This window comes from Sus scrofa, chromosome 16 (genome assembly GCF_054392235.1).
Source record: "Sus scrofa isolate SSC_HxYL_T2T_F1_AM1 chromosome 16, Sscrofa_HxYL_maternal_Yorkshire_Landrace_v2.0, whole genome shotgun sequence".
Lineage (NCBI taxonomy): Eukaryota > Metazoa > Chordata > Mammalia > Artiodactyla > Suidae > Sus > Sus scrofa.
In genome coordinates this window covers 87,716,478-87,742,277 of record NC_139398.1, presented here as the reverse complement: position 1 = coordinate 87,742,277, position 25,800 = coordinate 87,716,478, and the positions used below count along the sequence as shown (strand labels likewise).

At 45.0% G+C, this 25,800-nt stretch overlaps 1 long non-coding RNA gene across 5 annotated transcripts in view; it reads right to left on the bottom strand.

The window, feature by feature from the left end:
• Nucleotides 1-21,406, bottom strand: part of LOC102159490 (uncharacterized) — a 56,870-nt gene extending 35,464 nt beyond the window's left edge. For all 5 annotated transcript variants that reach the window (XR_014830761.1, XR_014830760.1, XR_014830762.1 and 2 more), the window contains exon 1: nt 21,218-21,406. This is a non-coding gene — a long non-coding RNA (uncharacterized LOC102159490). The remainder of the gene's footprint in view (nt 1-21,217) is intronic.
• Between the last annotated feature and the right edge of the window lie 4,394 nt (nt 21,407-25,800).

Sequence of the window (25,800 nt, the reverse complement as noted above, 5' to 3'; positions counted from 1 at the left end):
TGCTTTTTGGGGTCCGTGGAGTCTATGCTTTCAAAGGTTTTCCTGGTATCGGCTTTTTCATAGGGATTTCTCCCAGTTCCAAAAGAGTTCAAATCGCAGCGCCGCATGAGGGCTCGGACTGCCGACCCCGCTCTCGATGCTCCGCATGTCACATTTCCCTCCTGCGGCCCGGACCTAACTCTGCGCCTCCGCCTCCGTATGGATCCCACAGCCTCACCTTCAATATTTGATCACAGGGATGAGACCAGCCAGACACCTGACTGGGGCTTTTGGAGCGGGGCTCAAACGTAATTCTTTTTCCTGTTACTGCAAGGTTCAAAAAGAAAAGAAAGGACACAGCATTTACTTCTCAGAAGAGAAGCCTACTGTTTGTTTGGGTTTTTTTTTAATGATGGTTTTATTGCGTTCCTTTTGACAACAAGGCACTGAAAGGCAAGCTGTGAACAACTCCCGCCCTTCCCTTCGACCGCCTCCACTTCAGGAACAGGCTGCGAGGTCAGCCACACCAGCACAATCCCCTCTGGTTCTCTCCCAAGAAGTGGGATGAGGAGTTCCCATTGTGGCTCAGCAGGTGAAGGACCCAACTAGTATCTGAGAGGATGTAGTTCGATCCCTGGCCTCACTCAGTGAGTCAAGGATCCGATGCTGCTGTGAGCTGCAGCATCGGTCGCAGATGCAGCTCAGAGGCTGGCAGGTGCAGCTCCAATGCGATCCCTAGCCTGAGAACTTCCAGAGGCTGCAGTGTAGCCCTAAAAAAAAAAAAAAAAAAAAAAAAAAAAGTGGGAGGAAAAGAGCCTGGCATCTACCTCCCCCCATATTAACTCCTGGTGACCTGGACTCTTTGCTACCTCTGAGCTCCTCACCATGAAAGCACAGGTGTGATCCCAGCAAAGCTTCTGTCTCAGCCGCTGCAGCCTCCTGCTTTTCCCATCATCTTGGAAACAGCTATCAGTTTTCCAGATAGGTCCAGGGCATTCTTAACCAGTGATCAATCCACTCAGTCAACCTGCCCAAGATGGTGCCACTCTTCCTCCTGCTGCTCCTCATGCCCTCTCACCCACATGCCACCCACTGGTCACTGAGTCCTGAGGCTGCCCCTCAGAACAACCACCGTGATGTCCCCCTGTTTTTTGCTCTTCAGTGCACTGGCCAAGGATGAGCTCTGCTCTGTCTCCTCTGGAACCACAATGAAGAATGGCCTTGGCATCCCTTTCCAGAAGCTACAGGGGAGAAGGGAAGAGGAAACAGAGGGGTCCCAGGCCCAGAAGCCAAAGCAAGCTAGTGGGGGATTAATACACAGGATAAATGGGAGCAGGAGAGAGGCAGGCCGGTCTTGGATCCATCACACCTTAGATCCAGACTAAAATGTAACAGGGAGTTCCCGTCGTGGCTCAGCGGTAATGATCCCGACTAGTATCCATGAGGACACGGGTTCAATCCCTGGTCTCTCTCAGTGGGTTAAGGATCTGGCATTGCCATGAGCTGTGGTGTAGGCTGCAGATGTAGCTCGGATCCAGTGTTGCTGTGGCTGTGGTGTAGGCCATCGGCTACAGCTCTAATTCGACCCCTGGCCTGGGAACCTCCGTATGCTGCAAGTGCAGCCCAAAAAAAAAAAAAAAGAGTAAAATGCAACCCCAAATTGGGGTAAATATGCAATTTTCTCTCTGCTGGCTACTGAGTTATGCTTTCTGCTTCTTTGTACTGCAAGGAACTTCTCATTAGATTTCGTGCTGTTGGACCCGAGATGGAACGGAGCCAGGGAAGGAGTGAAGGGGAGAGAGTGGGGTAGGGGCGCTGGGAAGCACACTTCGCAACCGTATGCTTTTCCATACCGGCCTGGGGAGCAGAAATCTTACGGCGAAAGGTGGCCTCAGAGGAAGGGAAAGGAAGAGGAAGAAGGAAGGTGCCGTTCTGCTCTCCGCCTTGCAGACTCTGGCCTTAGCCTTCAGACCTGCCACATATTGTCACTGCTTCAGCACCCTCCACGTCCCCATCACTGGCTCTCCGCTGCTTTCCCTTCTCCCGTTGGGTACCAGGGAACCCGGGCAGGACACAGGCCAACTCCAAGGAGCTACTAAGAAGCAATTGCTATTCACACTTCTTTCCTGCCCCTGCCAGATCCTGCCCAGCCGGGTTAAAGACATCCCTGAGTTCATGGTCTAACAGCCTTGAGTAAGAGAATTGCCTGGACTCCCCAAGAGCTTTGTTTCCCCATTATAATGGTGAAAGCATGTTTATTAGGGTTATGAATAGGCTGAATTTAACTGCCTTTTTTAGCGCCTTTGACAGTCAGCTGGGTTTTTTAAAAACATACATTACCGGTTAACTTAGGTTGGCCTAGAGGCGTGAAATGATAGGTCACTGTATAAAACATATTTGCAGAAAATATTCTCAGTTGTGTTTTTAAGGCTCTTGTGGCCTAAAGCCATGTACACCATCTCGACAGCGTGTGAGCCATTTAAATTAAATTTTTTTCATGGAGTCCTAGTGTTAATATAATTTTTAGCTTAGTGATACTTCGACATGTATGTACATGCTAATAAAACTAAAGATGAGATCTTTATGCTTGTGATTTTTCGACAAGTATAAAACTGAAATAATTTGAAAAATGAGATCGTCATTTTTTAGCTTTAGTTTATTTGTCGTATACTTTTAACGTTATAAATTATGTTATTTTACTGAAACTAAATCAGTGTTCACAATAGAACATGGTATAGGCCACCCTATGCAGGTGCTACTTGACTTGAAAAGTCCCATAGGGGAAGAAGAAGATGGAAAATATATATTTGAGAAGAAAATGGCTCAGAATTTTATTCCACTGATGAAAGACATCACTTACAGATACACAAACCCCTAAATTCCAAAGTAAGGCGAATCTTTCAGAAAGATATTTCCCGATTCAGAAACAATAGAGAAGCTTGGAGTTCCTGACATGGCTCAGTGGTTAACGAATCCGACTAGGAACCATGAGGTTGCAGGTTCGATCCCTGGCCTTGCTCAGTGGGTTAAGGATCTGGCGTTGCCATGAACTGTGGTGTAGGTCGCAGACCCAGCTCAGATCCCATGTTGCTGTGGCTCTGGCGTAGGCCAGTGGCTACAGCTCCGACTCGACCCCTAGCCTGGGAACCTCCATATGCCGTGGGAGTGGCCCAAGAAATGGAAAAAAAAAAAAGAAACGAAAGAAACAATAGAGAAGCTCATATCAATGTCACCCTCAAACTGATAAAAATTAGAAAGCTCTATTGGGAAAAAAAAAATACCTTCGAACACCCAGAGATGAGCCAAGAGAACTAGGAAACGAGAGGTGACACCTGCTTGGAAGAATGTGTGAGCACAACACGTAACACGTGATGACGTTTTTCTGAGGACACTTCTGATTCATGGCAGCACGTGCAGGCATGAAGCTCGAACCGAAAGAGGCCCTGATGGAAACTGTTCTCAATTTCCAATTATTTCAGCCCCATTTTTTTTCCATTCAGGGCAGAAATGATTGGAAATTGAGAAAAATGCCTGGAAAGGAAGGAGACACAGGTGGGAGCCTCAAAACCTTCATAATAAATTGAATCAGATCTTTGCATGAGTCCAAGAAGCCCAATGGAAATGTTCCAGAAGCTGTCTGCTGCCGAGGAGACAAGCTGGCTGGGTGCCTCAAGCTCCCAATGAAATCTCTGCAGAGCTGCACAGTCAGAATAAACACCACATCTTAGGATGAACAGATCCACCCTCTGACCAAGAGCAAAATCTGAATAATCTGTTCCTTACAAAGCCTTAAACCACCTCTCAACAGGATTGAGACATTGGCCCAATAATTTAACTGTCTTCCAGAACAGATACTACATCCTGTACAGGAAGATATCGAAATCCAGTTTCTATAATGTTCTATCCAAAATATCAGCATAACGTGAAAAATTATTAGATATGAAAAAGAGAAGCTATTAATCCAACAATGGCTCAGCAGTTAATGAACCCGACTAGTATCCATGAGGATGCATGTTCAATCCCTGGCCTTGCTCAGTGGGTTAAAGATCTGGTATTGCCGTGAGCTACGGTGTAGGTCACAGATGCAGCTCAGATCTGGCGTTGCGTAGGCTGGTGGCTACAGCTCCACTTGGACCCCTTGCCTGGAAACCTCCATATGCCATGGATGAGCCCTAAAAAGACAAAAAATAAAATAACATAAAAGAATAAAAACCACCCAGTTCTTTGTTGTCTACCAAAAAAACACATGTTATATATAAAGATTCAAGCAAGTTAAAATTGAAGAGATGGAGAAAATTATATGATGCTAAGACCAAAGAGTAAAAAAGTTGTACTAGCTATAAATAGTTCAGACAAAGCAGATTTCAGAACAAAGACAATTACAGTGATAAAGAGGAACATTAAATAAAGACAAAGGACTGGATTCTCCAGGAGGACGTAATGATAAACACATGACAGGAAATCAAAATACACATACAAAAAAAAAAAAAAAACTAACGGAAATGAAAGAAGAAACAGACAACTCCACTACTAGAGTTGGAGACTTCAGCACTCCCTCTCAGTAACTGATAGAGCAAGTGGGCAGAAAATCAGTAAATATACAGATAATAGGAACAACACCATCAATCAACTTGATCCAATTGACATTTTTAGAATATATCATTCAAAGCTAATAGAATACACATTCTTCCTAAGCTGACATGGAACTTTCACCAAGATAAGCCGCATTCTAGGGTCATGAAAAATACCTTACATTTTAAAGAATAGAAATCATACACAGTACAGACTAAAGTGGAATTAAATTAGAAATCAATAACAAACATAGCTGGACATCTTCCAAATATTTGGAAATTAAACAGCATACTTCTAAAGAACTCATAGGTCAGGAAGAAATCTCAGAGAAATTAAAAAGTATTTTGTGCTAAATGAAAATGAAAATATACAACACAGCAAAATGTATGGGATTTAGCAAAACCATCAAAGAAATAAAATCAAGGAATCCAAAAGCTAGTTCTTTGAAAAGATAAATAAAATTGACAAATCACTAGCCAAGATAATGTTGGGGGGATAAAGAATACAAATCACCAATATAAGAAATGAAAGAAAGGAGTTCCCATCATGGTGCAGGGGAAAGGAATCCAACTAGGAACCATGAGGTTGCACTTAGATCCCTGGCCTTGCTCAGTGGGTTAAGGATCCGACATTGCCATGAACTGTGGTGTAGGTCGCAGACGTGGCTTCAATCCTGCATTGCTGTGGCTGTGGTGCAGGCCAGCAGCTGCAGCTCCAATTCCACCCCTAGCCTGGGAACTTCCATATGCCACAGGTGTGGCCCTAAAAAGAAAAAAATGTAAAAAGAATACTATCAGAGTTCCTGCTGAGGCACAGTGGGTTAGAATCTGACTGCAGCCGCTCAGGAAGGTGTGGGTTTGAGTCCCAGCCTGGGGAATGTCCATATGCCACAGGTGCAGCCATTTAAAAAAAAAAAAAAAAAAAAAAAAAAAAAAAAAAAAAAAAAAACACAGAATACTATAAATAACTCTCTGTCCCAAAATTTGATAATGTAGCTGCAAAGAATAAAATTTCTTTGAGAGGCACAAACTACCAAAAGACACAAGGAGAAATAGGAAACTTGAATATCCTGCTGTCTATTAAAGAAACTGAATCACTAATGAATAACCTTCCAAAAAAAAAAAGGAAGCAATGGACCCCCATGGTTTCATTGGTGAATTCCACCAAACACTTAAGGAAGAAACAATAGTAGTTCTCCATAATATCCTCTGGAAATAAAAACAGAGGGAACATATCCTAACTCATCTACAAGTCAGCATTACCTCAATAGTCAAAGCAGTTAAAGACACTAAAAGAAAGGAAAACTACAGCCAATATCTATTATAAGTATAAATGCAAAAAAATCGCCAACTATTAGCAAATCAAATGTCTATACATCAATTTATAAAAAGAACTGGACACCACAAAGCTGGATTTATTTCAGGCATTCAAGGCTGGTTCAATCTTCAAAAATAAATCAAGGTAATCTTCCATATGAACAGGCTAAAGAAGAAAAATCACTTGATCACACCCATTGACAGAAAAGACACTTGGAAAAATCCAATGTCTCTTTATTATAAAACTCCCAGCAAACTAGAGAGAGAACAACACCCAAACATCTAAAGCTATCCGCAGCTTAAGGATGAGAAACTGGACACTTTTCCCCTAAGATCAGGAATAAGATAATGAAGTCTTCTCTCACTGTTCATATTTATCATTGTACTGAAAATTTCAGCTGGTTCAATAATGAAAGAAAAAGAGGTAGATGTATACAGACTGGAAAGACATAAGTAAAACTGTCTTAAAAATTATCTATGTAGAAAATCTCAACAAAAACAGTCCTGGAACTAATAAGCAAGTAGATCAAGGTTTCAGAATGCACACTTACGAGTTCCCATCGTGGCTCAGTGGTTAACGAACCCAGCTGGTGTCCATGAGGACGCAGGTGCAATCCCTGGTCTTGCTCAGTGGGTTAAGGATTCAGCGTTGCCATGAGCTGTGGTGTAGGTCGAAGACACGGATCAGATCCCACATGGCTGTGGCTGTGGTATAGGTTGGCAGCCGTAGCTCCGATTTGACCCCTAGCCTGAGAACCTTCATATGTCGCAGATGTGGCCCTAAAAAGACAAAAGACCAAAAAAAAAATGCACACTTAAAATAGGAAATTCTATTGCTTTCCTATAACCTAGCAGTAAATGATTAGAATTTGAAATTTTCTTTTAAAAAAAGACTGTGATGGTTAATTTTATGTGTCAACTTGACTGGGCCAGAGTGCTCAGATATTTGGTCAAACATTCTGGCTATTTCTGTGAAGAATGTTTTGGGGTAAGGTTAACATTGAAATCAGTGCATTTTGAGTAAGAGATTATCTCCATAATGTGGATACCCTGATTCCTTCAACTGAAAGTTTTAATAGAACAAAATCTGAGCATCTCTGGGCAAGTAGGAATTCCAGCAGCAGACTCATTTGCACTCAAACAGCAAATTTCCCTAGATCTGCAGCCTGCTCACCTACCCTACAGACTTTGAACCTACCAAGCCTCTGTGATCATATGAGCCAATTTCAGGGAAGGAAGAATGGAGAGGGGGAGAGAGAGAGACAGAGAGACAGAGAGAGACGAAAGAAAGAAAGGAAGGAAGGAAGGAAAGAAAGAAAAGAGGGAGGGAGGAAGGATGTGAAGGAAAGAGAGACAAAGAGAAAGAAAACCCACACAATCTATGGGTCACGTTGCTCTAGAGAACCCTAACTAATACCAATATCATTTACAATAGCATCAAATATGAAATGACTAGATATAAATCTAAAAAAATTATATCTACAGAGTTTGCAAGTCAAAGAATGTAAATTACTAATGAAAAAATCAAGGAAAGCCTAAATAAATGGAAAGATATTTCTTATGGATGGATAAGAAGTTTGTTAAGACGTCAATACTTCCCAACCCAGTCCACAGATAAGAGGCAATTTTGGTCAAAATCCTGATAGGCTATTTTGTATCTGTCAACAAACTAATTTTAAAGTTGATATCAAAAGGCCAAAAACCTAGAATAGACCATAAAATACTAAAGAAGGACAAGCTTGGAAGACTCACAATACTCAATTTAAGATTTACTGGAAGTTCCCTTGTGGGGCATTGGGTTAAGGATCCAGTGTGGTGCAGGCTGCAGCTGTGGCACAGTTTTGATCTCAAGCCTGGGGAACTTCCACATGCTGTGGGCGTGACAAAAAAAGAGAAAAAAAAAAAAAAAAAAAAAAGCTTTTACTCTCAAACGACAGGAATTAAGAAAGCATAGTGTTGGCAAAAGAATAAACCAATAGGAGTCCCCGTTGTGGCTCAGCAGATTAAGGACACAATATAGTGTCCATGAGGATGCAGCATGATTCCTAGCCTCCCTCAGTGGGTTAAGGATCTGGCTATGCTGCAATCTGCAGCATAGGTCTCAGATGTGGCTTGGATCCAGTGTAGCTGTGGCAGAGGCAGAGACTGGCAGCTGCAGCTCCCATTGGACCCCTAGCCCAGGAACCTCCATATGCCTCCGAAAAAGAAAAAAGGAAAACAAGTAACACTGGAGAGGAAGTGGAAAACAAGTAACGCTGGAGAGGAAGTGGAAGGAAGCCTCATGTGCCCCTGGTTGAAATGTAAATTGATGAAGCCCCTATGGAAAACAGTATGGAAATTCCTCAAAAAATTCCAAAAAAAAAGAGAGTTCCCATCATGGAGGAACCATGAGGTAGCAGGTTCAATCCCTGGCCTCGCTCAGGGGGTTAAAGATCTGGTGTTGCCGTGAGCTGTGGTGTAGGTTGCAGAGTCTTGGTGTAGGTTGCTGTGGCTGTGGCTGTGGTGTAGGCCAGCAGCTACAGCTCCGATTGGACCCCTTAGCCTGGGAACCTCCATATGCTGCAGGTGCAACCCTAAAAAGACAAAAAAGACCTCCCGAAAAAAATTCGAAAAAAAGAATAAACAAATAGATAAATGGAACAGAATAGGGCCATACGACCATACAAATAGAGTCACCAGAAATTTGACCAAGGAGCAAGGGAAATTCAATATTCAAAAAAAAGATACTTTTTCAACAAATGATGCTAGAATAATTGGATGTCATTATTGGGGGGGGGGAAGCCTAGGCACAGGTCTTAAAACTTTCATAAAAAAATAGTGCATAACTCTAAATGTAAAATGCAAAACCATAAAACCAGTAGAAAAAATAATAGGAAAAAATTATGAGAGCATAAGTTTGGTGATGTGGTTTTAGTTACAACAGAGAAAGCATGATCCATGAAAGAAAAAAATCAAATGCATAATTTGGACTTCAATAAAATGTTAAACATCTGTTGTCTAAAAGACACTGTAAAGAGAATAAAAATACTACCCATAAACTGGGAGGAAATATTTTCAAGGCACATATCTGATAAAAGGCTTGCCCTTGAAATATACAAAGACATGTAAAACCCAAAACTAAGAGAACAACTCAACTTTTTTAATGGGGAAAAATATGCAGACACTTCACCAAGGAAAATTCACAGATGGCAAATACGCATACTAAAAATGCTCGACATGATTTTCCATTGGGGAAATGCAAATTAAAACAATAATGAGATACCACTACCTACTTATTAGAATGACGACATTGGCTAGACTTGGCTACCATCCAGAAAACTGACAAGAGTAAATGCTGGCAGAGACACAGAGCCACAGGAACTCATTCATTGCTCATGAGCATGAAAAATGGAAAGGCCATTTCGGAAGACCGTTTCACAGGTCCTTATTAAGCTGAACTCGTCTTACCATAGGATTCAGCGACCAGATTCCTAAGTGTTTACCCAGCCAATGTGGAAACTTTGGTGCATACAAAAACGTGCATGCAAATGTTTACAGCAGCTTTATCCATAATCATCCAAGACTAGAAGCAACCAAGATGTCCTCCAACGGGTGAACGGAGAGACAAACTAGGGTACCTGCCTCAGTGCAATATGATTCTGAAATAAAAATGAATGCTATTAAGCCGCACAAAGACATGAATGCATATTGCTGAGTGGAAGATCCCAAATCTGAAAAGGATGGCTCCAACGATACGATATTCTGGGGAAAAAAAAAGCGTATGAAGACATTAAACAACGGAGTTCACCCTGTACTCAGAAAAATTAATCACTCAGGAGGTTGTAGGGTCCCAGGGTAGAAGGCAGACTGGGGCAAAAGAATCTAAGTATTTTTTACAGGTGTGCAGAATTGCCACATTTAAGAAGTGCTAACCTAAGTAACGGGGAAAATGAATGGAGCCTAAATTTGGAAGTCAACAAGAACTGTACATAAACACTGTGATAGAGTTGTTTCCAACAGGAGCACAGGCTAACCATTCTGTAATCACTGTATCAGTGGAGAAGTGGCCAGAATAATACAGGCGGGAGTGGATCAGAGCTGAAGACATGAACTCATGTTCAGCTTCAGATGGATGACTTATAGCCATGTATTTCTCTGCAAGTTCGGATACTCGCATATATTTCCTTGCTCTGTCAGATCAGAGCATCTAGAAGCGAGAACACCCCTTGTGTAGGACCCCCTTGTCCTACAAGGAAAAACCACATCTAGCGCCCCAATCCTGGTTTCTAATACTACCCTGCAACAAAGCACCCAGGACTCAGGACTCCTGGGGAAAATGATTGGTCTCAGGACTGGGGCAAGAAATACACAAGATAAACCTTGAGCCTCTTGTAGAGCCAGGAAGCAAGGACGTGCTAAATACTAATACGATAATTAATGGAATTGAATTAAAAATGATGGTGGACGTGTATCAAAGGTCATAGAGCCCACTAAAGAGTTCTTAATGGTCATGGCAGGACCAATTTGAGCAGCACAGTGAACAAAGCAGTATAGAACTATAACCCAAAGTATAAAAAAAATAAGCCGTTAAGTCCTTATTGCTATAAATAAACCAAGGAATAAATAAACTTATGGAGCAGCGTAGACAAGTTTCTCCTGCAGAAGAATTCCAGAGAACTTAGGCAGACGATCCGTCCTCAGAGCGGTGGAGCATCACTCTCCACACGGACGTGTGGGCTGGACACAGGGACTTCGTTCCAAAGAGCACCGTGTGGAGGGAACGGCCGCGTAGGACCTCACGCAGGTGTTCAAGGTCAATGTCAACAGAGATCATCGCGCTGACCACGTGCACCCTTGATGTTAAGTGGTGAGAATGACACTTTAGGTCTGTGGTCTTCCTCCCCAAAACCTAGAACCCCAAGCTACGCGGGAGAAAAACATCAGACGAATCCCAATTAAAGGACCTTCTACCAAATACCTGATGAGCTTTCCTCAAAACTGTCAAGGCCATTTATACAAGGAAAATCGGAAAAAAATGGAACAGCCTAGCAGAACCTATGGAGACAGGCTGACTACAGGTGACATGGCATATCCTGGATGGGACCCTGGGACAGAAAAAGACATTCGGTAAAAACTCAGAAAATCTGAAGAGAGTCTGGGCTTTAGTTAATAACCTGTCAATACTGGTTCATTAATTTTGACAAATACATCACACTAACATAAACACTAATAATGGGGGGGGGGCCCACTGGCTATGAGGTATATGGGAAGCCTGCACTATCTTCACCATTTTTCTGTCAAAAATTTTTCTCCCCAAATTATTGCACAATTAAAAGTTTATTTTTAAAAATATACTCTAAAGTGACAATCAAAATTCCTTAATTTTTTGGTATTTGCTTTGCTTAATTCTTTATTAACTTTATTTTTTTTTAGGGCCGCACCTGCAGTATGTGGAAGTTCCCAGGTTAGGGAGGTTCCTAGCCTAGGGGTCAAGTCAGAGCTACAGCTGCCAGCCTACACCACAGCCACAGCAACACCGGATCCAAACCATGTCTGAAACCTACACCACAGCTCCTGGCAATGCCGGATCCCCGATCCACTGAGCAAAGCCAGGGATCAAACCCACATCCTCATGGATACTAGTTGGCTTCCTCTGCGCCACAACGGGAACTCCTTTATTAACTTAATTTCTTAAGTCCTTCTTTTAAATTGTTCAATTCTGGAACATTAGAAAGAAAAGCCAGACTGACAGAATGCAGCTCAATTTATTCAGCTGTCTCTTCAGTTGAGATGGTGTCGGGATTGACAATAGACACAATTTAAGAATCATTAACACACGAGCATCCTCAAACATTTTTATTTCCTGGTACTAACATTTCCCTTTTTTTTTTTTTTTTTTTTTTTTTTTTTTTTTTTTTTCCAGGCCATGCCTGCAGCATGAAGAAGTTCCCTGGCCAAGGATGGCACCTGAGCCACAGCTGTGATCCAAGCCACAATGCTGGATCCTTAACCTGCTGTGCCACCAGGGGACTCCCTATCTTTTCACATTTTATGGGAATGTCACTTTCAGTGCATGTGCCGCATGAGCAAAAGCTACTTTTTTCTAAAAAAAAAAAAAAAAATTCAAAACTATTTCAATTCTAAAAGCAATATGCTTAAACTTAGCTTTGGATTTTTTTAGAGGCATTTTAATACATATCATTAACAAGCACTAGTTCCTACCCACTAACTGTGGATGGTACAGCTTCAGCATTCGTTTCTTTTGTATGCTAAAGACCACATTAACTTTTTATTTGAGGATCCTTTTTTTTTTTTTTTTTTTGTCTTTCTAGGGCAGCACCCGCGGCACATGGAGCTTCCCAAGCTAGGGGTCCTACGCCACCGCCACAGCAATGCCAGATCCGAGCCGCATCTGCAACCTACACCACAGCTCACGGCAACACCAGATCCTTAACCCATTGAGCGAGGCCAGGGATCGAACCCGCATCCTCATGGTTCCTAGTCGGATTCATTTCCGCTGTCCCACGACGGGAACTCCCCCATTTGCGGATCCTCATTTGACTTCACTCTTCCAGTGTTTGATCTTGTGAAAACAAAGTCTGATTGCTCTAGCAGAATCGATTTGGCATGCCCTTTGTGTTGTCGAGAAGGGTTGAAAGGTCAAATGCGATAAGATTTTCTATTTCTGGGAAGATCTGGAAGACAGCGTATATAATTATCGCATTCCTTGCTCCAAGAATGTTATCACTATGGGTACAGCTGGGTCATGACTCCTGGAAACAAATGGATTTTCAGCCAAAATTCTGATTTGTACACTTTTCTCTTTACCAGTGTTATTACTGCCCTGACTCTGGACATTTAATCATCCTTTATATCAATGCCTGAAACTAAAACTGTTCATCAGACTTTTCCTTTGCCAAAGCCCACACATTTTACCATAGCTATAAAACCAATGACAGCCACTGAGTTTAATGTCTGTTTTCTTCTTTCTGGAGTTAACACTAAATTCCGTAAACGTTACTTGCTCAACAGAACATGCGTCTTTGGGACAGTTTATGGAAATACTATTTAATTTTTTAAACATTTACGTATGATTTTTCTTTTATGTTAGTAGGGTTCTCTTTTGAATATTTCTCCCTTGGTAACATTCATATGATTTTTTTTTTTTGTCTGCATTCCAGGTTCATCCTATTATCTAATTTTGCAAGCATGTCTACAAAACTATGAGATTGCTGTTGTTTTCCATAAATACTGTACACGTAGCATCACAAAAAAAAATCACCATGCTTGCTAAATATTGAGCAGATACTATTATTCTTTAAAAACATTACATCAGTATGAGAAAAAATGTGTGTATATGTATTATTGGGCCACTTTGCTGTACAGCAAAAATTGGTACAACATTGTAAATCAACTATACTTTAATAAAAAAATATTTTAAAGGTAAATTCTGATGGATATTCTACTGTGCACAGATTAATAAAAATGGAATGAGTTTCCTAAAAAAAAGAAAGGAAGAAAAGAACATTACATCAACGTGCTTCAATGTTCCTGCGTCTTCAACACTCGCTGTTGGCTGTTTATTCAGACTTTCCCCGGTTGTCATTACACATGTGTGCAATGTGTGATTTTTATGTGCAAGGGATGTTTTATGTTTTACAATAAAGAGCATGGATGTTTCCAGCCGCAGATACAATCTCAGCCAAAGCTAGGTCATAAAGTATGACAAAATTTGTTACAAAATACTCTGCCTGCAAACTTAAAATATAAAAGTTGCTTTCTTCACGTTCTTTTTCCACTCGAAATAATTGTGATGGAAAGGACTCAATTTTCTGTCAGGCTCACCAAGGAAAATCAGAGGCATCAATGTGAATCAGATTGCGCTGGCTAGAAACACTCACACACTATCAAAATGACGTGACGAGGCTTCATCTTTCTTGCCCAATTTGCCGATTTCATGAATATCGTTTTCTTCATCTTCTAACAGCAGGCTAGAGCCGTGTCTGTTGCTTCCAGTTGCGATTTTTGATAAGAAATATTCTCTTCCATTCTCAATGATCAAAAATTCAATCCCCCTTTGATAATGACTATAAAGAGGTTTTTATCTGACCTGTTTACGTTTCGTATTTGGTGATTATAATTTTCTTCCTTGTTTTCATTTTTTTCAATAGTTAAATCTAATTATAAAATGTATAATATTGTGTGCAAATTTCATGGGCGTCCCACTCTATAGAAGTCTGCTCAATTTCGTTGTTCCCAGATTCTTTTTAAATTTATGCAGACATCCTTTTCTGAAGAATTTCCGATTTCCTTTTCAGCTTTCTATTTCTGAGCCCCACTTTCGTATTTTTTATTCCAACAAAAGAAATTGACTAACATTTACTCTCCATGATCTAAAGTAATCTTTTAGTTTATAATATATAATTCAAATTAAAACATACAAAGAAGTGCTATTTGAACAGTATTAATTTGAATATATATTCATGAAAAAAAAAAAAAAAAAAAAAACACGAGGACCGGAGTTCCCTTTGTGGCCCAGCAGTAATACACCCAACTGGTATCCGCGAGGATGCAGGTTCGATCCATGGCCTCACTCTGTGGCTCGATGATCTGGCGTTGCTGTGAGCTGTTGTTTCGGTCGCAGATGCAGCTCGGATCCCGCATTGCTGTGGCTGTGTTGTAGGCTGGTGGCTACAGCTCTGATTCGACCCCTACCATGGGAACTTCCATATGCCACAGGTTGGCCCTAAAAAAAAAAAAAAAAAAAAAAAAAAAAAAACTACGTCTCATTGACAATTTCAAAGTACATTATGTGAATTTTCTCAAAAAAAGTTATTTTTCTTCTAAAATATTTTAAACATGTTTTACAATTAGAGGTCAAACACAAATTGTAATTAATAAACTAAAAACTTAATCAAAGTTATATAAAGCTGTAATTACGTAAGTTTTAAAATTATAATTCAATCTCATTAAATATTTTGAGCCATTAAGTTATTCACAATTCCAGCGCTGAAATCCTCCTAGATGCCCATGTGACAACTTGCCTTGATGCTTCAGATGAGGACCTGATAACATCTGTATCTACTCAAGCCCCTTCATCCTTGCAGTTCCCACACTGCAAAGCCTAGGGTGACTCATTCCTTTCCCTTTGCTTTCAATGGGGCAGAGGTGGAGAAGGTGATCTTGGGGCCCGAATGGGGCCAGCCAGGAGATAAGCGGTCCACGCTTTAGGGCCATGCTGTGCCCATGCGGAGGGACAGGTGCCATGCCCCCAAACGAATGGGCATGTGTTGTCTGTGTTCTATGCACAGCCCAGGGCAGAGCGGGAGGAAGGGGGAGGGGCAGGGCAGGGGGAGGGGGAAGCAGCACTGCCTTTGGGGACCCTTCTACAGAACCGCGTGCACCGGTGACAGGGCCCAAGAGCAGTGACGCAGTGATCTTTCCAAGAGCCAAAGCCACGTCCACAGCCCAGAGGTCCATTAACAGTAGAATCATCAAATCATTTGCTGCGCATCCGAATGACGGATGCTGAACAGCCGAGGAGATGAGCGAACTGGACGGCGTGCGGCAAGACCAGTAACGATGCTCACGGAAGGCGCCCAAAGAAGCCCAGCGTGAAAGGAAACGGACCGATGGAGTCCACTTAGAAAGACAAAAGCAAACAAAACAGCGCTCGGGCTTAAGGACTGTGCCTGCGGGTATAGCCTTAAAGAGAAGCCAGGAGGGGGTCACAGCAACGGCCCGCATGTGGGTGGCTTTTAGCGGGAGGGCCCTGATGGGGAAGGGACACGGCTGGTTTGGGGGGGCTGGAAATGTTTCGTTAGGGTCTGCATATTTTGTGCCCCCAAATTCATTGTCAGAAACCTAATGACCAAGAGCTGCTCTTTGGATCCCAGGCCTTTGGCAGCACATCGGAGGCCACCTGAATGCAATGAAAGTCCTTATAAAAGAGGCCCCGGAAACCGCCCTCATCTTTCCCAACATATGAGGACAGAGCGAGAATTCAGAAGAAGGCGGCCCTGCCCTGCTGAGCTCCGCAGGTTGGGGCGGAAGAACGGGTGCTGTGAAACTTAAGAAAAAGTTAACAGAAAACAAGACACAGAGACATTTATCTTAAGTAAAGGTGAGAACCGAACCGGGGGACTCAAGGTCTCAGGGACCAAGAGCGCCGCCTTAAGAAACCACACTGCCCTTACTGTGCTCTGGAGGATGACCTCAGTGAGGAGGGGGCTGTAGGTGCAGGATGTAGGGTTTTTTTAATTATTTTAAAAGTCACAGAGCCGGTTGCTGATTAAGCTTTTATTCTGACCTTCAGGCACTGAACCATCACTAGCATTGAGGAAGCGTGGCGTCCGCTACCGATGCAGAGCATTCTAGAGAATCACCACTGTGCTCCTGCAGACAGCGTGCCTGGGTTTGCACCTCCGTCTCCCTGCTGATGCTACTCTGCTAACACCCCTCATGAACCCCTGGGGCCACGAGGCTCATCTTCCTCTTATCTTAACAGGACCCAGCAGGCTGTGCACACGGCGGGCCTCTCTGCACGGGTCCGGCGGGCCTAGACCAGCGCATTATGTCCTATTCAGCTGACCACAGGAATAGCTGATGCCTTTGGGTCTTTGTTCTTAAGCTGAAGTCATTTCCCAGCACTGCCACTGTTTGTCAAGCAGGAATACGGGGTAAGGTAAAGCAGGACAGGATGGGGTTTTTAGCATAGAAAATAGAAACAGAGAGGCTAGGGAAAGATTGTAGAAACTCGTCTCCCGACACTCCCCCACCACGCAGGCCCATGACCATGAACTTTCAGCCTCCAGAGCCGGGAGACATCAATGTCAGTTGTTTATGAACAGCCCGGCCGCCCAGTCTGCCGTACTTCGTTACAGCAGCCTGAGCGGATCAGGACTGTTTTCTGTCTGACTTTGGTGAGAGTTTTGTGGTGTTTCACTGTATCGTTGACTAAACCCCCATTTGTGCTTGTGCACTGGTCTGTGAGTATCGTAGACTTAAAGAGAAAATAGCTTTCAAATGAATGGAGGGTTAAGAAAAAAAAAAGGAGAGCAACTCTAGATAACTTTGTTAATCATTCATTCAGCAAATATTTAACCGCAGTGTGTGCCAGGCTCCTCACACGGTGTTCAGAAGCAAATTCAATATTTGAGGTCCCACTCTCTCCTCTAAGAAGGTATTTATAAACAATTTCCTCACTTGCTCTCAACTTAAGGCCAGAAATACTGCCAAGGGTAAGACACATGCTTTCTCTCCTTATAACCGGAACCCTGCCTTTCTTGGGAGCAGGTCAGCATCTGGGCTTTTTTCTAATGACAGCCTTGGACAGAAAATACAGGGAGTTTCTGTTGCGGTGCCGAAGAAACGAATCCGACTAGCATCCACGAGGAGGCAGGTTCCATCCCTGGCCTCACTCAGTGGGTTAAGGATCCAGCGTTGCCGTGAGCTGTGGTGTAGATGGCAGATGTGGCTCGGATCCCATGTTGCTATGGCTGTGGTGCAGGTTGGCAGCTACGGCTGTGATTCGGCCCCTAGCCTGAGAACTTCCATATGCCGCGGATTTGGCCCTAAAAAAAAAAAAAAAAAAAAAAACCTAAAACAAAACGAACAAACAAAAATCTATCAGCTTGCTTTTTTTTTATTTTTTGTCTTTTTGCTATTTCTTGGGCCACTCTCGAGGCATATGGAGGTTCCCAGTCTAGGGGTCTAATCAGAGCTGTAGCCACTGGCCTACACCACTGCCACAGCAACATGGGATCTGAACCACGTCTGCAACCTACACCACAGCTCACAGCAACGCCAGATCGTTAACCCACTGAGCAAGGGCAGGGACCGAACCTGCAACCTCAAGTTTCCTAGTCGGATTTGTTAACCACTGCGCCACGACGGGAACTCCTCAGCTTGCTTTTTAATTTGGTGTCTTCGGTGGCTGGGATGGGGAGTTTCCTACCATCTTACTTTTGAATTTATTATTTGAGCAGGTGGAGAAATGTACAAATATCAGGATTCTTTTCCACCGTTTCCGAAGGACATAACACCACTCTCCATCCTTCTCAGTCATCACAATGGGCCGCTTGTGTTCGAGTGGACCAAGCTTCTTGACAATCTGAATGGACACCGATAACCAGGTGCAAATGAGTGTTTAGTTCACAATCTCCACAATTTTGTTGTATTCAGGAAACATAGAAAACCTGTAGACTCTACGTAGCTAAGATTCACAGCCTAGCATCCCCGCAGAAGCGGTCAGTCTGGTCGCCAGAGAAGCAGCTGAGATGAAGTCACAGCCCCGAAAACCCCGCAGGCTGGTAAACCCCAGGCACTCCTGTAAGAGCTCAGTCATGCGACAACCACAGTGCGACCCTGGCAGTGACATTCCATGGGCAGCACCTTCCCCCAAGAAATTCCAAATAAGTAGGAAATAGAAATAAACCTTACTTGAATCTTCGTAGGCTATCTCGGATTATTAATTTTTTTCTTATAATCCTTACTATCGTTCTCAATTTCTCACTATCTTTTTACAGCATTCGAAGACTATTTTCAAAGCCCCCGTGTAGCTAATTTAATACCTACAAATTCCCCGTGGATGTTACAGAAAGATTGTACAGCTTAGGGGATTAAGTGCTTTACATTTTATTACGAAGGTACAGGCTCAAAATATATGAAGTCCTATTATCCGAACATAAAATGAGTTATTTCAGAAGAGAAAATTATTATGTTAAAAAAAAGCATGCCACCGTCAATAAAATAATGTATTTAAATACAACTCAAAGATTTAAAAGTCAAGAAAATTAAGCCGAAAGTTGTAATTTCAGTATGATACTACCCTGTATTTATATAAAACTGTTTTAATGGAATTATGATTCGTGTAATCTTGGATTTCTTTCACTACTGTTCACTAACATCATGCCAGCTACACGCACTGTTCTTACTCTTCTGTATTAAAACCGCTCCTCAAAAGAACTCAAAGTAAGTAAGTTTAATTAAAATTAATCTTTGCTGAGTTCCCGTCGGAGCTCAGCGGTAACAAATCTGACTAGCATCCATGAGGACGCAGGTTTGATCCCTGGCCTTGTTCAGTGAGTTAAGGATCCGGCGTTGCCATGAGCTCGGATCTGGCTGTGGCGTGTAGGCTGGCAGCTGTAGCTCTGATCAGACCCCTAACCTGGGAACCTCCATATGCCACAGGTGCAGCCCTAAAAAAGCAAACAAAAACAAAAACAAACAAACAAAACAAAACTATGCCTCCCTGCACATGGGGAGGCATGTCCATGAGGGAAGCCCAGATGAAGACTGTGACCTTGTCAAGGTCAAAGTGCCGAGGTGTTTGTCCCGGGCACTTAGCCGTTGTGGGGTGAGTTCTCCTCTGTTGCTTTTTTGCAGCTCATTGGTGAGCAGGCGTCAGCCCCCAGCGACCTTCAGATCCACAGGCAGTAACCGTGCAGTCCTGAGCGGGGTCTGTAGGAAGGCACCTCTGAGAACCATGCCCCAGAGCAGCCCTGCCCACTGGTGTCCAGGGGGAGGGGAGGGAAGAGAGGGGAGGGGGGAGGGGAAGGGGGGAGGGAGAGGGGGAGGGAAAGAGGAGGAGGGGAGGGGGAAGATGATGAGGGGGAGAAAGAGCATGGGAGGGAAGGGGGAGGAGGATCAGGAAGGGGGGGAAGGGGAGGGGGGAAGGGGGAGAAGGGGAGGGGGGGTGGGGGGGAAGGGGAGGGGGGAAAGGGAGGAGGGGGGAAGGGGAGGAGGGGAGGGGGGTAGGGGGGGAAGGGGAGGGGGGAAAGGGAGGAGGGGGGAAGGGGAGAAGGGGAAGGGGAGGGGGGAAGGGGAGGGGAGAGAAGGAGAAAGGAAGGGGAGGAGAGAAGAGACGCTGTCCTTTCATCCTGCCCATTTCTAGCTCAGCCCAAACCCAGAAAATCACCTGCTTAAAGCAGATGCCTTGTCCTAGTGGAAATGGCAAAAGCTGTCCATATCCGTGCCTTTTGTTTCTTCATCAAGTCATCATTTACTTTAGGGACAAAAGAGATCCACGCCTAGGAACCAGGAACCCTCCGCCTTTCAAAGAGGCGTGTGCCCCTCAGGACGTCACCTATCCTCTGCTCTCACGGTGGCTTTACGGTGCATCCTTCCCAAAGAGACGGCACGGAACAAACAACAGCTCAGTAACAGGCCACAAAGTAAACGGTGTAACCACCACCCACTGGGTCTCTGTCAGCGCCCCAGGACGCTGGAACAGCCTGTGTAAAGCTGACTATTCGGAGGAAAAATGTTCACAGCCTCTTCTTTTTCCAAGAATGTCTTGGCATAGAACCAACCATATAACCTTCAGAATCCGTTTTTCAAGTTACACACACACACACACACACACACACACACACACACACACCCCCTATTGGCATTTTTATTGGAATTGCACTGACTCTAGAGATCCCTTTGGAAGAGTTAGTATCTATGTAATAATGGATCTTCCCATCTGCAAACATGGTACATTTTTCCACTTACTGCTGTAAATTTCTCTCATTAATAGTGTTTTACATGAAGGCTTAAATAGGTTTGTGTTATTCTTAAATATTTGATGTTTTTATGCCATTTTAAACATCCTTTTGAATTTAATTTTCCAACTTGTGCTTATAGATAGCAAATTTTAAAAATGTTTTTGCCTTAATTTAGCAACCTGGCTATGCTTATTATAAATTCCAACAATCTATGGAAGTACACAGTCACACCATCTGATAGCAGAGTTTCGTTTCTCCTACCTTCCAACCTTTACACGTTAAAATTTTTCATCATACCATCTTTAATACATCACTGTTACTAAAATTCAAATGCAACAGTGTGTACAAAATCTGGAATGCAGAACCTTGGTAAGTAGGTAACCAGTTGGAGTTCCCGTCGTGGCGCAGTGGTTAACGAATCCCACTAGGAACCATGAGGTTGCGGGTTCAATCCCTGGCCTTGCTCAGTGGGTTAAGGATCCAGCATTGCCGTGAGCTGTGGTGTGGGTCACAGATGCGGCTCAGATCCTACATTCCTGTGGCTGTGGTGTAGGCTGGCACCTATAGCTCCGATTGGACCCCTAACCTGGGAACCTCCATATGCCGTGGGAAGCAGCCCTAGAAAAGGCAAAAAGACAGACAAACAAACAAAAACCGAAAGAAGGTAACAGCGATGTTAATTAAGGAATTGCCACTGACTGGCAGGTCCCTTCCTCCAGCCCCCTTCTCAAGAGGTCTGTCACTGGTACCATCCCCACGAAGCCCAGCCATGTCCCCTAGTTAGCACCTGTCCCACCAACCCCAGGAAGTTACAAAGTGAAAAATGATTCCGAGGACCAGCTCACAACTGGGAGCAGTCACGCGACATCACGTCCTTACCTGGCACTTTATCATTTAAGAGGGCTCCACAAGTTCCCCACGCTCAGAGGAGGTGTGATCTCACACCATCAGCACAACTGGGCACCATGCAAACAAGAAAACCAGTGAGCACGGAGTGCTGGAGGGCACCTGATCTTCCTGCAGAGCTGTGTGCCTTTGCAACCCAGCAGGACCCGCTGGGGCAGCCCTTCCCCCACCACGGAGGCTTCAACTCCTCTCTGAAGCTAACATGTATCTTTTGGGAGGTTTCCTGGAACACCTCGACCTGACCTCTGGGGACAGCTGCAAGAACAAAGGATTTCCGCCCGGGGAGTCTGCAACAAGCAACCACGCCCTCCCTCCATTTACCTTTTCAAATGCTTTGCAATTTTGATTCAGGGAATTTGGGATATTTGGAGGCAAGAGCCACCTGTCTTGTTTCGGGTGCTGCAATAAACTTTTCTCTGTTCCAAACTCTGACCTCAAACAAGGACTTGTGTTAACACACTCACCACGCAGTGGGTGGCCCTCACCGCTGCTCCATGAAGCTGTCAGTCGAGGACTAGAGGACTTCCCCCCCCCCCCCCCCCCCGCCCCTCTAACATTGGAATCAATCCCCCGGGAACAGTGACCCTCTGCAGCCCCCAGGACAGTGACCGCCGCTTCTTCCATTGAGCTGAGCAGTTCTCGTGATGAAATGGGGCTCCGGGTCACCCAGATTTGACTCGGGAGGGGTGAGAAAGACAGGTGTTTCCCATCAATCGGCATATGGAGGTTCCCAGGCTAGGGGTTGAATCGGAGCTGTAGCCACCGGCCTACGCCAGAGCCACAGCAACGCAGGATCCGAGCCGCGTCTGCGACCTACACCACAGCTCACGGCAACGCCGGATCGTTAACCCACTGAGCAGGGGCAGGAACCGAACCTGCAACCTCATGGTTCCTAGTGGGATTCGTTAACCACTGCGCCATGATGGGAACTCCGATGGAGCCTTCTTTGAAGTGACATTTCTTGGGGTTCCTGCTGTGGCGTGACGGGATCTGCAGCTTCTCTGCAGCACCAGGACGCACGTTTGATCCCTGGCCGCACACAGTGGATTAAAGGATCCGGTGTTGCCACCACAGCGGCGGAGATCACAACTGGCTCGAATCTGATCCCTGCCCCAGGAACTCCAGGTGCTGTGGGGTGGCCAAAAAAAGAAAATAGAGAAAAGAAAAAAGAAAGAAAGAAAAGTGAAGTTTCTCTCTGCAGCTTAAGGCATGACGTCTCCTGATGTCTCGTTTTGAAAAATAAACAGCTTTTTGAAGCACTGACATAATAACCAGGGGCCAGAACTGCCTTTGCTAGGATTCTGTCCTCCAAAAATAGTCAAGGAGTTCCCGTCGTGGCTCAGTGTTAACAAATCCGACTAGGAACATGAGGTTGTGGGTTCGATCCCTGGCCCTGCTCAGTGGTTAATGATCCAGCGTTGCCGTGAGCTGTGGTGTAGGTTGCAGATGCAGCTGGGATCCCGAGTTGCTATGGCTGTGGCGTAGGCCGGAGGCTACAGCTCCAATTCGACCCCTAGCCTGGGAACCTCCATATGCCGCAGGAGCAGCCCTAGGAAAGGCAAAAAGACTAAATAAAGAAAGAAAAGAAAAGAAAAAAGAAAAGAGAGAAATGGGAAGAGGTTGGACTGGGTAAGCCCGGGTTTGAAGCACTGCCATTTTCCCTCCCTGCGATCAAGCCTCCGCGGGGTCCCCACTCGGTACTGAGCCGCAGAACAAAGGGCCCACAGTGAGTTGTTACGTGGGAAAAGGAGTTTTTAAAAATTTATATGAAATGATCTCGCATATACTTTAGAAAACCCTAATAAGAATTTTAGGAGGAAATCAAGTATGTGAGATGTAAAAATTTGTTTTTTTGTGTGTGTGGTGGGAAAATGGTCGGTGTTTATATCCTTTGATGTTCCCCTGTCTCTTTTCCAGGTTCGTAATAAAGAGGGTTTATACTTTTATCACCAAGACAATGTTACTTCTGGAAGGCTCTGTGGTTCAACGAAATGCTCCCTGTGAAGGAAGGAAACCGTCACCCTCAGTCTCCGTAGTCCTGGGTTCAAATCCCGGCTCAGTCCCTCACCAGAGTGTCCTGGTGTCCTGGTGACCTGGTGTCCTGGTGACCCTGCCCCGCTGTGCTGTCAGCCACAAAGGAGGGAGGAAAGTCTTTCCAGATCCCGAGATGCTGAGGAGGCCACAAAGTGATGCCCCCTGGAAGTGAGGGATGGAGTGGGCCAGGCCCACAGGTGGCTGTAGAAGTCCCAGGAGGGGACCAGAGATAGAGAGGGAAACCTAGGGGACCTTGGGAGACCACGCTGCCTTAATAATTGCTCCAGAAATCTGCAACAACAAAGCAAGCTTTATTCTTAACTCTAAGACCATAACCCAAAGCCCGAGATTTGCCTCAGGTCATTAAGTGAAAGGTACAATGATTCCTGATTCAAGTTCAGAAAGACAGTGATCCGGAGTTCCTGTCGTGGCGCATCGGTTAACGGATCCGACTAGGAACCATGAGGTTGCGGGTTCGGTCCCTGCCCTTGCTCATTGGGTTAACGATCCGGCATTGCCGTGAGCTGTGGTGTAGGTTGCAGACGCGGCTCAGATCCTGCGTTGCTGTGGCTCTGGTGTAGGCCGGTGGCTGCAGCTCCGATTCGACCCCTAGCCTGGGAACCTCCACATGCCGCGGGAGCAGCCCAAGAAATGGCAAAAAGACAAAAAAAAAAAAAAAAAAAAAAAAAAGAAAAGAAAGACAGTGATCCTTAGGGCCCAGACGGGAACTGAAGGGAAGGATGACCTTCCAAAGAGGAGACCCTCATTAGACGGAAAACTGAGATGAGTCAGCACATTTCAGCCTCCGTGACCCCCTTCTGCTGATTTGAATAAGCACCACAGCAGTCCTAGGTCGACCTCGACCTCCTGGGGTCGGATACTCTCTTACCTGCTACGAAGGAGGAGCTATGATGTCAGCCTGACGTCACCCTGAAGATTGATGACGAAGCTGGTCTTTTCCCGTCCCACGTTCCTTGGATTCGAAGCTGGAGCCCACCCAGTCCCTGGGGCACAGCTTCCGTGCCTGCCTGCTTGCATCGCTCATAGAAATAAATCTATTTTTTGCCTCTCACTTTGTCTCTCACTGAATTCCTTCTGGTGTGAGACGCAAAGAATCAGAGCCTCCGGAAGTCTAGATACCAAGTGAGTGATTCTAATTTAAAAACCGTGCATCCAAGTCCCAATCTGGCTTTTGGCTGCCTTCCAGTTAGAGGTGTCTTCAGTTTCAGGAGCATTAGGGAAGCGGTGGGCATTCAGCTGCTCCCCGAATGTGAGTGAATTACCTTCACAGAGAGGCATGTATCTGCTTTTCGGGGCGACGTTGACAGTGGAATCAAATCAGTAATTCTCAACACACCCCGGTTTACGGAACGTGCTTCAGGGAAGGAGCAGCCTGACGTCTTAACCACCTGAGCTCAGCTGTGGCCTTGGCATCTGGAAGCCCTGCCCTCTCCGTGCCCATCGCCTCCAGAAACTGCTTCCTGCAAGCCTGACGCTGGGCGTAGATGTGCTGTGTTAGATGCTACTTTGCTCATGAGATGACAGGATCTGGCTTTAGTTGCCAGGCATCCCAGAGTGTCTGAGGAAGGGGTGGGGGGGCAGCGTGAATCACTTTTAGTTATTTGTCAGTGCTAAATGTGAATGGAGAAACAATCCTACACAAGGTTCCACTAATAATGTGTTGGGGGACAGATGGGTATGTTGCCCACTCAGTGCTGGCCACAGGGGAGCTGGCCACAAGCTGGCGCGAAGCCTGGGGAGAGAGGAACGGGTGGCAGGACGGGGACCCAGAGGATGGCGAGATTTCTGTACCACGATGAGCATCATCCCTGTGGACACACACCTGCTCAAGCCGCCAGCCTCAATAAAATGCTCCATGCCCCATGTCCCATGTCAAGGCACTCCTACATCCTCAAGGATGCAGGGTGGGGAGGCCACAACCCCCCACAACCATACTCAGGAGCCACAAGCCACAGGGCCTCCTTTCCCCAGATTCATGATGCCTTCCATCAGGGGCTCAGCCCCTCCCGCGATGAGCCTCACCCCCTGCAGTGGGAGGTGTTACTGATGGCAAAGCCCTGGAACCATGTGGAAGCTCAAGAGCCTTGATTCTCAGACGTAGAGGATGACGCCAGATCCTTGGAGGGCTATGGGGGCATCTGCACCAAGTATAAAAGGCCTGGTCGTGATGGTGTTGCTTGGCTTCTGTCCACTGGCGCAGAATAGAAATGCAGAGACAGAGTTCTGGGCAAAGCCGAAAGAAGTAGCTTTTATTGCTTTGCCAGGTAAAAGAGGCCAGAGCAGGCTGATACCCTGAAGACCGTGTCCTCCTTTGGAGAGAAGAGGAGAGGGTCCTGGGAGTTTGGGAGCGGAAAATAGGGCCACAGATAAGGATCAGCGTAGACGCAAACCTGGTTGGCGGTGGTCCCTGCACTGGTTCTCCTGGTCCTTGAAGCGATGAGACCATGACCTTCTGTCTGGAGGGAAGATGCTCCATCAAGTCGTTAACGTCCTCCATGTGT